Below are 14,632 nucleotides of genomic sequence, written 5' to 3'. Positions count from 1 at the left end.
AATAGCATTCAATTGTTTATTTAAGCTGATTAGATTATTTTACTTTCTTAAGCATTCTCAAACTCCCCCCAATTTACTTATTTATTTTTGTTACATGTACGTTTGGAGTCTTGGGCACGACTCTTGCCACGACCCTTGACACGATGAATACTCTGTTCATAAGTGAACATGGAAGTTGATTAAGACATCCAATCCCTGTGGACTCGACCCTACTACCACTCTTTATTACTATTTAGAGCTATTTTAGTAGGAATTATTTTTGGTGGTTTCGACACCCATAACCTAAATATAAAATGATACTTTAATAATAGTAATTATCAATAACCTCATAAATAAGAAAAAAACAAAAAAATATTCAAAATTATTAATGTACCTTTAGCTTACTCTCCCACCAATCATCCGATGCATCAACGGTTTTTTTATAGGATTCCACCCTAGACCAGTATCTTCGCCTTTAAGTGTCTTCCAAGCCTTCCATTCTTTTTTTAGGGCATCCTACCTATTTTTAAGTTGTCTTTGTGAATAAGCCTTGCCCGTTTCTTTCTCAAAGTTGGTCATCATTTTCAACCACCCATCTTTTGTGAAATGAGTACCAGGCCTATTGCCTTTCAATATCTCTTTAATACAAATATCACAAAATATTTATGTCAATCTCTTATCCCACATTGCTTTGACTTTTTCACCATTAACTTAAACCGCCGAAGTACTCATCTATTGTGTATATGAACATATCGTTTCAGCTAGTAAAGCAATCAAGAAAATCAAATCTCACATAAGTATATTTTTTTACATGTGCATCAAAATCAAGATAGGATCCTAAGATTTTTTTTCTCAATCAAAATCAACTTTCCAAAACAGGAATAATAACTAAGAAAGAGAACACAACTAATAGTAGCATCAAACACAATTAAAACGTCAGTATGAACAATATTTTATCAATTATTAATTTAAAAATATAATAAAGGTAAAGAAATATGAGAGATGATATGCATAATCTTTAGTATCTCAGCTTTTAGGGTACAAAATTATGCAGAAAATAAAATGCTAATATTTTTGTAATACATAAACTTGAAGTTTGTATTTTCTAAAAAAAAAAAAGAAAGAAAGAAAGTATAATACTATTGTTGATGTCTTTTGAATAGTGAAACCGATTGAGTTATTAGGATTGGGATGCAAAAGTCGAAGGTAACATGCAAAAATGTAGTAGGAGATGTCATAGAGGTACAAAGAATCTGATTTCTAGGTCATGCTCCAATAGTATAAATTTGAGAAAATTTCAAAGATAATGAATAACTTGATTGTAAAAAGCACATGCAGAATATTAATAAAAACATCTTGTATATATTATCTCTTGTTTCCATTACTCGTTAATTATGAACAATTCTAATGGAATTATTTCATAAATATTCACCGGTGGAAGAAAAAGAGGAAGAAGAAAAGAGAAACTAACTAATTATTTCATAAGGCCATGTAACACCCCTAACCTGTATCCATTACCAGAATAGGGTTACGAGGCATTACCGAACTTATACATTAGCATTTGTATAAAACCGAGTCATAAATTTTCATTTCAAATCAAAATTTTCAAATTTCACCATAAAGTCCCTAATATGGGCCTACGGGGCCCAATACATGCATTAGAAGTGATTTGGAACTAAACCGGTAACTTTGAAAAACTTTAAAAAAATTTCTTGAAGTGAGGGGCACATGCCCGTGTGGCTCCCATAGCCATATGGCCAGCCCGTGGGCAATTCTGACTTGTAATTTCTTAAGCATCAAAGGGGCACACAGCTAAGGCACATGCCTATGTGGCTAGGCCGTGTGGTAAATTGATTTTTCACCATTTTTAATCCATTTTCACACGATTTTGACGCATGACCATGCTTGAAACTCGTGTCCTTCACACGACCAAGACACACGGCCGTGTCTTTTTCCCGTGTACTATCCTGACTTTACATTTAAAGATGCAGGGGACAAACGATCATATCACACGCCCGTGGGCTTACCGTGTGTCACACACGGCCTAGACACACGCCCATGTGTCTAACCATGTGGACAAAAAATAGGCCGTTTTAGGCCACTTTTCTCACCCTTTCATCCATTACCTACATTTAAACACAATTATATACAAATTACAACCAACCAATTGTAACGACCTATATTTCACGGGCACCGGAAAAGTGAATTTAGGGCCTCCGTATTAGGAAAACAAGTCCGTAAATATTTATTAAAAATATTTACGAAGTTAGTTATGGGTTGAATTAGATTTTGATTAGGTGAATTTAGTTTAATTAGAAGTAATTATTAAAAAGGACTAAATTGAATAGAGTATAAAAGGTAAATAATAGAATAGAGAAAGGATAAAGGATTAAATTAGTAATTAAACCAAATTAGTGAAATGTGTAAGATAGAGAAAAAATACGTGTGTATTTAAATTATTAGTACAAATGTATGTTTTATATATATATTTACTTATTTATTAAGTAAAAGATATTTACTTACTATTATTATTATTATTATTATTATTATTATTATTATTATTATTATTATTATTATATTTTATCTATTAATTGAGATAGCGACAATTGTATAGTGATAAATAACACATGTGTACATGTGTGTATAAACACTGTATTATTTTTATTTGTTATTATATAAATATTTTATAATTAAATATTAGTTAAGTAAATAAAATGAAATAAAGAATAAATAAAATAAAAGAAAGAAAAACAAGAAATAGTTACAGAGAAAGTCACGAAAATTGGGGAAAGAAAGAAGAAAAGAAAAGAAAAAGGAGAAATTAGGGTTTGAAAGCTTTGAAGTTAAATTGGTAAGTCAATTAAGTCCCTTTCTTTGTGATTTTGATGTTTTTGGAGTCTTAGAGTAAAGTACTCTTGAGTTTATGTGGAAATATTGAAAGTTGATAGACTTTTGAGTAGGGTTTATGTTGAATAAATGATGAAATTAGGGATCAAATTGATAAAATTGTTGATTAGAATTAATTAAAGGACTAATTTGTGAACTAGCCTATAAGTTTTGAATGTTAGGGGTTAAATTGGAAGAAATTCGAAATGATGGAAAAATGATAAAAAATTGATGGTTATATTGAAGTTTTGATGGAAATTGAATAAGAAAATGATGTGAATTGTAAAAAAGGAAAAGATGAAAATGGTTAGGACAAATTTGGGATTTAGGTAAAAGTTGCATGAAAAGTTATTGTTTTATATAAAATATGTGTGTTATTAATTAATTAAACTTATGCTAATTTTCATAGCAAACAAGGAAACCGAGACGTTGAATATGAAGGGAAAGGAAAAAGTGATCGAGGAATAGCTCGAGAGAAATATCGGTTTGTATTATCATAATTCAAGTTATTTCTTATTAAATGTTTAATTTTAATATATGTGTATGGAATTTGAATGTGAGGTAAGTAGTGATATTTGAATTGAATGAGAATTGGATTTGATTGATGAATGTATACATGTGTGAAATTGAATTGTATAATGATTTGTGGTGAATTTGAAATTATGATTGAATTGTTATTGCGATGGATTTAAATTCGAATGATTACGATCAACTATAAGTGAAAGTGATATGAATATGTGATTTCAATACCCTATTAACTAGTCGGGCTAGGGTGGATATAGTTGGCACGCCATAGGATAGAAAGAGTTTAGGGATTCTTCGACCTCGAGTCGATGAGACACTTGGTGTGTCATATTTACTTCAGATAGATTCGATGAGACGTTGGTCGCCACTTTGCTTCGGCTTAGCCGATGAGACGTTGGTCGTCACTTATTTGCTTCGAACTATCTGATGAGGCATTGGTTGCCATTCTGGTGTGTTTGGTTGGATCCGTGTATCCGCCAAAGTCCGAGTCATGTTAATAGGGGAAAATGAGTGAAATAATAAAATCAAATGAATTTGATTAATCGAGCTATCAAATAAAATGATAAAGTGATATCGTGAGATGAAATTTGTAAAGAGATTGAAGGCATGAACCAAAAGTTTATGAAGTGTTTATATTTGAAATGTGAATTGAATGATTATATGTGGTTGAGAGATGGATCAAAGGTTCATGAGTTATTTGAAATCTCATTGATGATTTATTGGATCTAACATTGAAAATGATATAATAGAAATATGATAGTTTGGTATGAATTTATATGTATGATTTGTATGTATGATTTGCTAATTATCTATGTATGTTATGATATTTTATTGTTGTTATAATTTGAATTATGATAATACCACTGAGTATTTCCAATACTCAGCATACGGTTGTTTTTCGTGCGTAGGTTAGGTAAAGTTGAAGTTTAGTCAAGCATCCGAGTCAATCCCGACCTCAGCTCAATTTTGGTGATACATCTATCTTTTAGAAATGTGGCATGTACTAGGTTTGGTGTTTGTCACTTGTAAATGTTTTATATTTTGAATGTAAATGTGGTGCATAATCCTTAAGAGGTAATGAAATGAATGAATGAGAATTTGCTAAGTTTGAAAGGTTTGATGAATGTTATTTGATCAAGATTTAGTAAATGTTTTGGGCATGAATTAAGTGTGTTTAGTATGTGAAAATAACTTTAAAATGGTCAAAAATTATGTTTTCACACGGCCAAGTAACATGGGCGTGTGCCCAGGCCGTGTGGAAAAGTCAGAATCTGCCCATGGGCAGGCCACACGGGCATGTTCCAGGCCACACGGGCATGTCCCAGGCCACACAGGCATGTGTCCCTATCTTCAAGGAAAAATTTCAAAAGTTGTCAGTTTAGTTCCGAATCACTTCTAAAACATATATTGGTCCTCGTAGGCCCATATTAAGGATTTTAAGATGAAATTTAATAAGAATTGATCTGGAATGTAAAGTTTATGACTCAGTTTTGAATAAATGTTAGTGTATAAGTCCGGTAATGCCTCGTAGCCCTATTCCGGTGACAGCTTGGGGTTAAGGGGTGTTACACCAACCAACCAATTTATGCCCATAATATGCATTTTATATTAACACACTATTACTTAACCATTAAACTAAGTCTCATACACATATGCCATCCCTTTTACATACTTTAACCATCTATAACTTTATTTAACCAAATACTTATACATGCCATATAAATCAAAAGATAATAACCCGAAACTACCAGAGAAAGTCTGGATAGTATGATTCTTGGTGATGATCTAATCCTCCGACTCCACGTTAATCTACAAGACATGACAATCACATTCAAGTAAGCTTGTGAAAGCTTAGTAAGTTCATAGGCTTAGAACGTAAACTTATCAGATATGGTAAAACATTCGTATATTATACAATTCACTAATTTCTCCTGTCATTCACAAACCAAGTCAATTCCACTTAATATTATTCACACTTAAATTTCATTCTTTTGGGCCCATTTATCGCTTACCATCTCTTTTCAAATTAAGAAACTATATGGAATTGAGTATTTCATTTTCACTTTGCCATAGTAAAACTATGGACTTGCACATGATCACATTTCACTTTTTGAAATCATGGCCCAGCCATGGTCTTACACGAGTCATATATCATACCGATGCCATATCCTGGATATGATCTTGCACAGAAACACTTATCACTTTTCTCCGATGCCATAGCCTAGCTATGGTCTTATACGGATCGCTTGTATCACTTTAATCCGAAGCCATAACCTAGTTATGGTCTTATACGAGAATCACTTATCACTTGTTTTCCGATGCCATAGCCTAGCTATGGTCTTATACGAATATCGCTTATCACTTGTTGCCATAGTCCAACCATGATCTTTTTTCGTCAATTCGTCGTTTGTCACTGGATAGAAGTACTCAATCTGATATTTCATTCAATTTGATCATTTCTTCAATTTCATATTTTTACATTATTCATGATTTTATCATAATCATATAGTATAACTCATTATAAAATTCATAAGGATAACAATGATCACTAAAATTTAGCCACATGAACTTACCTAGGCTAATTCGCAATAGTTGTAGAAGTTCGAGAAAATTATTCAACTATTTTCTCCATTCCACGATTCACTTCAATTTCTTGATCTATAATTACAAAATCATTCATTAATTAGAATTCATTTCAATTTTATTTTATCTCACAATTTATACCCTTAATTCCCAAAATTACACTTTTACCCCGAATTTTTCAATTTTCACAATTTGGTCACTAACCAATTAACTCATCAATAGAACCTTTTCTTCTCAATTAGCACTTTCCTTAGACATTTTAAATTACTTCACAACCATTGAAATTTATAACTTCCACATAAAACCCTAATTTCAAGCTCTTTTACAATTAGGTCCCCAAATATTCACTTTCTATATAATTCTTTCAATAAAATCAATATATAAACAAATTAAAGCTTTAATTCCATTCTAAATCATCATAAATTTCCAGTACTTATTCATGGAAACTTTCAAAATCAACCATGAAATCAAAAAATAATGAATTAGATGATAGGACCTAGTTGTAAAAGGCTCAAAAACACAAAAATTCAAGAAATAATCAAGATTTGAACTTACTTGCAGTAAGAATATGAAAAACCAGCTCTAAGGTTTCTTCAATGGTTGTTTTTAGCTAAAGAGGATGAAGAAAATTGAAGAAATCTCTAGATTTCCAATTACATCCCATTTTTAACTATTAAATTTTTACTTCTTTTCTAATTTTACCCCTTGTTCACACCTAATTTCAATATTTCCTGCACACACATGCTGTCCAGCCCAATAATAGGTGTTTAATTGCCTATTTAGTCCTCCTTTAATTATTACTAGAGCTATTTAATTACATTTCATAATTTAACACTTAATTCAATTTAGTCCTTTTTACCCAATTAACTACTAAAACCTTAAAATTTCTTGAAGAAACTTTAATACTAACTTATTAACACTCTATAAATATTTATAAAAATATTTATAACTTGGTTTAATATTCCGAGGTCACGATACCTTGTTTTCACTTCTAAATTATTTAGTATTTATATAAAATACTGTTCACTATTTCAATCATTTTCCTAACTTCACATCTAACTTATTTTCATTAAATTAATAATATTTTATACTCATTTGTCAGATTTAGTGATCTCGAATTACTATTCCGACACCACTGGAATTTGGGCCGTTATAGGCCATCGTAGGATTATAATTTTAGGGATACACGTGGCCTAATTTTCTAACTAAGGGAACCAACGGTGGGATTTTACCAATAATTCCACCAAAATAACAAGTACTAACTAAAGAAGCAGCCATTTGCAAGATGCCTTTCAGAAATGAAACAGGTCAATTACTTTGTTAAGGTGATAAACTGTAATATATACATATTTTTACCCTATGCTTGGCATATTTATGGATGATTTTTCCTTGGTTTCATTTAATTTGATACTCCTAATCATTTAATTTCATGTTTTATACTCAAGAGAGCTTAGGATAGCAAAAAGAGCGAGAAACGGGCCTAAAACAGACAAATTGGGCTCAAATCAGTGTTTCACACGGCCTAGGCACTTCTACACGGGTGATACATACACCCGTGTGTGACACACGAGTAGACCACATGCCCGTGTGTCTTGGCCGTGTCGACATCAATCCAAGTCAGAATTGCACACGGTCTGAGCACCTTCACACGGGCGTGGCACACGACCGTGTCCCTATCGAGTCCAAGTCTAATTCTACTCAGAAAAGGCTAATTTTGGGCTATTTTGTGCATTCCAAAGTCTATATAAACACCCTATAAGAGGATTGGAAGGGGACACGCAGAGTAAGAGGCAGAAAAATACTCAAGGAAAGCCATCGGAATCAGCTCGGGAGCAGGATTTACATCAAGACTGAAGATTTCTATCCAATTTCCTAGAAGTTCTTTGGGTTTCTTTATGTTTTTTTGTTTTCCAAACTTGAGATGTTTTCCATTATTAGTATGAACTAAACTCTCTAAATACCTAAGGGAGATAAAACCTAAGACGAATCTTATTAGTATTTGAGTTATATGATAAATACTTGTTCTTATTCTTAATTGTGAGTTTAACTCTTGCTTTAATATTCCAAGATATTAATTCAGGTTTTTGATGTGCTTATTCAGTGGAGCAAAAGTCCCTGTTTAAGAGTAGATCATTCATAATTAAGCAGAGTTGCATGCAATCCTAGATATAGGACAACATAAATCTGCCGGATTAGTCAAATCTAATAAGGGAATTCATAGATTGAGTTAATGCGACAATAGGGATTTTAATTAGAAAGAGATTTCAATTGATCAACCCAGAGTCAGTTGTTTATAGTCTCGAAAGAGATATTAACATAAATCAAGGATTTCTACGGATTAAGTCAAGTGAATAGATCGTCTAGCTTAAAGGTAATAAGTGAAGTCTAGGTGAATTCTTCCTTGGGTATTGTCTTCTCCATCAGTTTTCTAAAAAGAATTTTCCAACTTTAATCTCTGTCACAATCTTAGTTAAATAGATAATTAGTTTAGATAAAACATTCTCTTAATTTTTAGGCTAGATAATAAAAAGATAGTAATTACTAGTACTTTTAGCCCTCGTGGATACGATATTTTCGGTCTCACCATAACTATACTACTGTTCGATAGGTGCGCTTGCCTTAAGTTGAATTTTGTTAGTTAGTTTTGCGGCCATTATAGGGCCACTTCTAGCAAACATGTCTAGCATAAAAAATTGAAAACCCACTCAGACTTTCCAATCTAGCTTTTGCGATAAGCAACAGAAGGTGTTGAAAAAATTGTTTAAAAGTTTACTTAGTCCTAAAATTCTTTGCTTTGAAGAACCTATTCTTGATCCCTTCATTAAATTTCACTAAATCAATGCATTCATCTTCAATATAATCACAGCTCAGGAGTAGGAGACAACAACCATGCTATGATAAACTGACCTAGAATTTATCCAATGTTGTTACCTAAGAATTTTAGGAACGTGCCAGTTGATTATTTAGCACCAAATAGGAGTAAGAAAATCCTATATTCTCACTATTAAGTGGACAGTCTTGTAATAATACTTAAAGAGGAAGTCTTAATTTTAGCAATCATATGTGTCTAAAGATTGAACCAGATTGAAGAAAAATTCAGAATTAGAAAACTAATTGATACAAACATGATAAATCAATTTATGGAAAGGATAATACCCAATGAATCTATCAAACATGAAAGAATGAAATGAAGAAATGTAATAAGCTCACAAACCTGGGATTTACTTTGTCAAGTCCAAGAACCAAGGGTACAAGCAAAAGAGAAAAGCTGAAAAAAAATGTGAAAGAACTTTTTTTATTTCATAATTATTTCATAAAATCAAATAATCAGAAAATAACTAAAAACTAAAGCATAATGAATAGTTAAAGAGAAGAAGAAGAAAAGAGAAACTCACCGGTGGATAAGAGGAACAAAGAACTAGAGGAAAAGTAAGGTTCAGACAAAAGAGAAAAGGGGATAAAAAATGGGTCTTCTAATGTCTATTTGGAAGAAGAAAAAGTAAGGTTAAAAAAGTTAATATCTGTAACGCTCCTAACCCGAATCCGTCACCGGAATAGAGTTACGGAGCATTACCGGAGTTACCGATTTATTTATCAGATATTTCATTAATCTGATATCTTTTCTTTTCCACGCTCAAGTCCCGTATTCGAGTCATCCGGATCTTTATAAAGAAATTTGATCGTCGTTTTCATTTATTTCATGTTGTAATACATTCAACTAATGCTTTAAACAAAATTACCATTTTACCCCTAAACTTTTAATTAATGACGATTTCATCCTTAGGTTAAAATAAAATAAAATTCTTGCAATTTAATCTTTATTTCCAGCCGTTACTCTCAAACAAATTGATAACAACCCATGAATTCTATAAAATATCAGAATTTTCCATAATTTCAACACTTTTCAATTTAATCCTTAAAACATGTTTTTCACTGATCTTGAGCTAAATTAATAATTTCATTCAATTTTGTAATTTTAAATAATAAAATAATCCATTTCATGCAAATTGGTCATTTTTAACATTTTTTTACAAAATTGCCCATAAAATTTTACTTTTATTCAACTTAGTCCATGAGCCTAAAACATGCAAATTAGCCATGCTAGCTGAATATCCATACATATTTTCCTCCTCCTCCTCTTCATTCCACATCCTTAATTTATATAACACGCAACAAGTAACATTATCAATAATTTCACTATTTACTTATATGTATATTCAAAATTGTCCATTTGCATCATAGTCACTAAATTATTTATATCTTAAGCTACAGAACTAGAAATTAAGATCTGGTAATTTTCCCTGAAACTAGACTTACATATCTTATTACCATAAAATTTTTAGAATTTTTGGTTTATCCAATAAGTACATTTTATTCTTTAAAGTTACCCCTATTCTGCTGTCTGACAGTTCCGACCCTTCTTCACTAAGAATTAATTATCTCATTGTACGAGATTCGAATGATGTTCCCACTTATTTATATTGAAAATAGACTCTTTAAGGATTTTAAACATATAAATTTAATCCCTTAATTATTTTTCTCCATTTTTTTATGATTTTACAAAGTCATAACAGGGGAACCCGAAATCATTCTGACATTGTCTCACAAAACTTATTATATCTCATGATTTACAATTCCATTGCTTACACCGTTTCTTCTATAAGAAACTAGACTCAATAAGTTTTAATTTCATATTTTATTCATCCTCTAATTAGATTTATAAAATTTTTGGTTATTTTTCAAAATTAGACTATTGCTACTGTCCAAAATTGTTTTAGTGCAAAATGTTGATTTTCATTTTGCCCCAAATTTCACAGTTCATACAATTCAATCCTTGCTCAATTAACCCCTCAATTAAGATAATTTTCTCAAGTAATACTTTTACTAGACATTATAATTTATTTCATAACTATTGAAATTGAGAAGTTCCACATAAAACTCTAACTTTAAACTCTTTTACAATTTAGGTCCCAAACATTCACTTTCTATTCAATTCTTTCAATAAAATCAGCATATAAACAATTTAAAGCTCTAATTCCATGCCAAATCATCATATACTTCCAGTACATATTCATAGAAACTTTCAATTTCTTTCATAGAATCAAGAACTAATGAATTCAACAAGTGGACCTAGTTGTAAAAGTCACAAAAACACAAAAATTTCAAGAAATAATCAAGAATTGAACTTACTTGCAGTAAAAATATGAAAAACCAGCTTAAGGGAACTCTTCCATGGTGTTTTTTCTGATGAGAATGCAGAAAAATAAAGAGAAATATGGATAATTCCACTTTAGTCCTAGCTTTATTAAGTAAATTTTATAATTTTCCAATTTTGCCCTTAATTCCCCTTATTTTCTTGCTGATTTCATGCCCTTGCCGTCCAGCCCAAATATACCTTGGGTCTATTTGCCTTTTAAACCCTATTTCTTTTATCATTTAAGCTATTTAATCATTTCCCACAATTTTGCATTTGATACAATTGAGTCCTTTTTGTTCAATTACCTATTAGTACTTTAAAATTTCTTGACAAAACTTTAATACTAAATTATTAACACTCCATAAATATTTATAAAAATATTTATGGCTCGATTCAAAATTCTCGAGATCTCAATACCTCGTTTTCGATTCTAATTATTTTAATATATATTTTTTAGTATACTATTCACTATTTCAAAATTTGTCCTAACTTCACATTTAAATTATATTCACTAAATTAATAATATTTTCTACTCATTTTTCGGATTTAGTGATCTCGAATCACTGTTCCGATACCACTGAAAATTAGGCTGTTACAATATCAGCCAATAGCACTTTTGGCTGAGAAAAAGTTAAAAATTTTTGCTTTTTCATTTGTGAAAAAGTACTTATTTTAAGTTGAAAAATTTTCTGAAATGATGTCTATTCCTTGATGCTTTTAAGGGAAAAGCACTTTTTCTTGCAAAAGCCCATCTGAAAAGCAAAAAAGAACGGGGCCTTACTTGATTCATTTTTCTCACATGAGTGATATGGAGAAGATGATCCTTGGAGGCCCATGGTCTCCTTATTCGTTAGCTTTCAAAAGGGGAAAATATGAAGGATGTGGAATTCTTGTTAATAGATTTTTAGGTTCATGTACACGACTTGCCGCCGAGGATTGCTTCAGAAAGTCTAGCAAAGAATCTTGAAATGTAACGGGAAAATTCTTAGATTCTGATGTCAGTAGCTGATAGAACTTTCTAAATAATTTTTTGAGGACTCATGTTTGTCTTAAATCAAGTTAGATTAATAACAACTATCTCACGATCTACCATTCATTACATTAAGTTAGGAAGTAGAATTTTTCAAACATTTTATAAAAATCATAGAAAATAGATCAATTAAATTTTAAGACTTTAAAACCATGTTGAAATCATTTAAAATTGTTTTTAAGTGTTCAAAGGTGTTTGGGACAACAAACGAGCCTTAATAGGTTAAAAGGGTTCCAAATAGTATAAGGACTTGATCAAACACCGTGGTATTGATACACGTTACCAGTTATACTGATACAAGTCCTTGGCACTGTAGAACTTGACATTATGTTTGACTTGTTACGATATCATAGGGTCCAAGTATTGATACCTCTATACCATGACCCAAAAATTACCTTAAAACTCACTTGTTTTGACACCTAATATCTCAATACCAAAACATTGACTTATAGAACTCAAAAACCAAGTTTAAAACATAAAAAATACATACCAAAACCACCTCCAAACATGATAAACATAAACATACTACAAAAACATACAATTTCAAACATGTACCTACATGAACCATATGCGAACTACACCACCATTCATCTCCATACATATTGATCTTATAAGCACTTATACGCACAACCATCATTGATATCACCTTAACGTATGATTCATGTAATACCCACATACGACATGTCCACCGGATCTGGGTATAGAGCGTCATAAATAGACCTATACTTAATTATTGCTAATTGGACTGCTATAAACAATCTAAAAATAAAACTAACAAACAATGAAATTCTTACATGTTATAACGAGGTCTAGCATTTGTTGCATATTCTCGAGTTATATGTAATTTAGGTTTAGCTCGGACAAGTAACCTAATATAAGTCAGCTTGTGTAAGAAACTTTGATAAAATGTTAGCTTGTGTGAGTAACCCTAATATAATGCTAGCTTGTGTAAGCAACTTATTCACCTAGTATATTTGAGTTCGTTTTACTATATTTCCATTGAGCAATATTTAATTGAATGGAATCAGAAAACCTAAATGTGAATTGGAAATGAGATAGTATATGCATTATATATTATATGTGATAGATATGTAATTTCCTTAATGTAGTGATATTACTTTTGATATGAAAACATGATTAACATACTTGATTGGCAATGTTGATATGTGTATAGTTATATCATTATGTGTTAATGATAGTCATGTTGAATGCCAAAATGATTAGTTGATATTATACTTATAATGGTCAAGGTAAGTATGATAATTCCATTTGAACTTACTAAGCATTTTGTATGCTTACTTTAGTTGTTTTCTTTCCTTGTAGATTGTTACACTGTGGAACCTGTCGAGCTGGATCAACGTGAAGCATACACTATCAATGAGATGGTAGTTATATGTTCAATTTAAGTATAGACTTCGTGGCATGTACATAAGGGCTCTTAGTATGCATAAGGTCATTTTGAGTTGATAGTTTAATGGTAATGTTCAAATTTGAATGTTTGGCATGGCTTGTAAGGTAATTGGTACATGATTTGACTAAGTTTGATGTTAAACAAATGATAATCTCACCTTTGAATTGTTTGGCATGTTAAAGCTATCAATTGGACTAATTGAAATAGTAGATTGATTAGCGATTTAAGAATGACAACTAAATGAAGGATGATTATATAGCATTTTAACACCCATAACCCGTACCCGTCACCGGATTAGGGTTACAGTGTATTATTATACCGATATCCATATGCCCATGTGTGTAGACCGTGTAACTCTCTAATTTGGATCACATGGTCGTGTCGCAAGCCGTATGCCAACTCATGTACCTTCGAAGTATCCTTACATGGTTGTGTCGCAAGTGAGCCCATGTGAGAACTGTACCTATATTATTTTTCAACTCGCCCGTATGGCTTACTCATGTGCATCATACGACCGTGTGACAGCCCATGTCCTAGGCTGTATGTGCCCAAAAATAACCTATTTCAAGCTTATCTTTTAGCCAATTTCACAAGTAATTGTACCATTTCATAACATGCATAAACAAGCTTCCAAAAACACCATAAGCACCATTTTCATGCCATTTCACATAACTCAATCATTCTTAATTACCTCATACAAGTCAAGTAAATTTACCTATCATTCCATACATTTTCATTAGAGTACAAAAACATACAAAATACTATCACTTAACTACTTTAACATTCAATATCCATCGTCAAGCATAGTTCAAAATTATATCATCAAATTGTTTTCCTATTATATGCCATATAAGCCAAGTGATATAAAATCTACCAAAAAAGAGTCCTCGAGATAGTGTGATTTTCTTCAAGTGATCCGATCTCTCGTCTACAAAATTTGATCTACAAGGCAACAAAACAATCACAGGTAAACTTTCCTAAGCTTAGTAAGGTTGTTGATAAACAACAAACCTTATCAAAT

Source organism: Gossypium hirsutum, chromosome A06 (genome assembly GCF_007990345.1).
Source record: "Gossypium hirsutum isolate 1008001.06 chromosome A06, Gossypium_hirsutum_v2.1, whole genome shotgun sequence".
NCBI classification, from domain to species: Eukaryota; Viridiplantae; Streptophyta; class Magnoliopsida; order Malvales; family Malvaceae; genus Gossypium; species Gossypium hirsutum.
Note: the sequence above shows the minus strand (reverse complement) of the source record.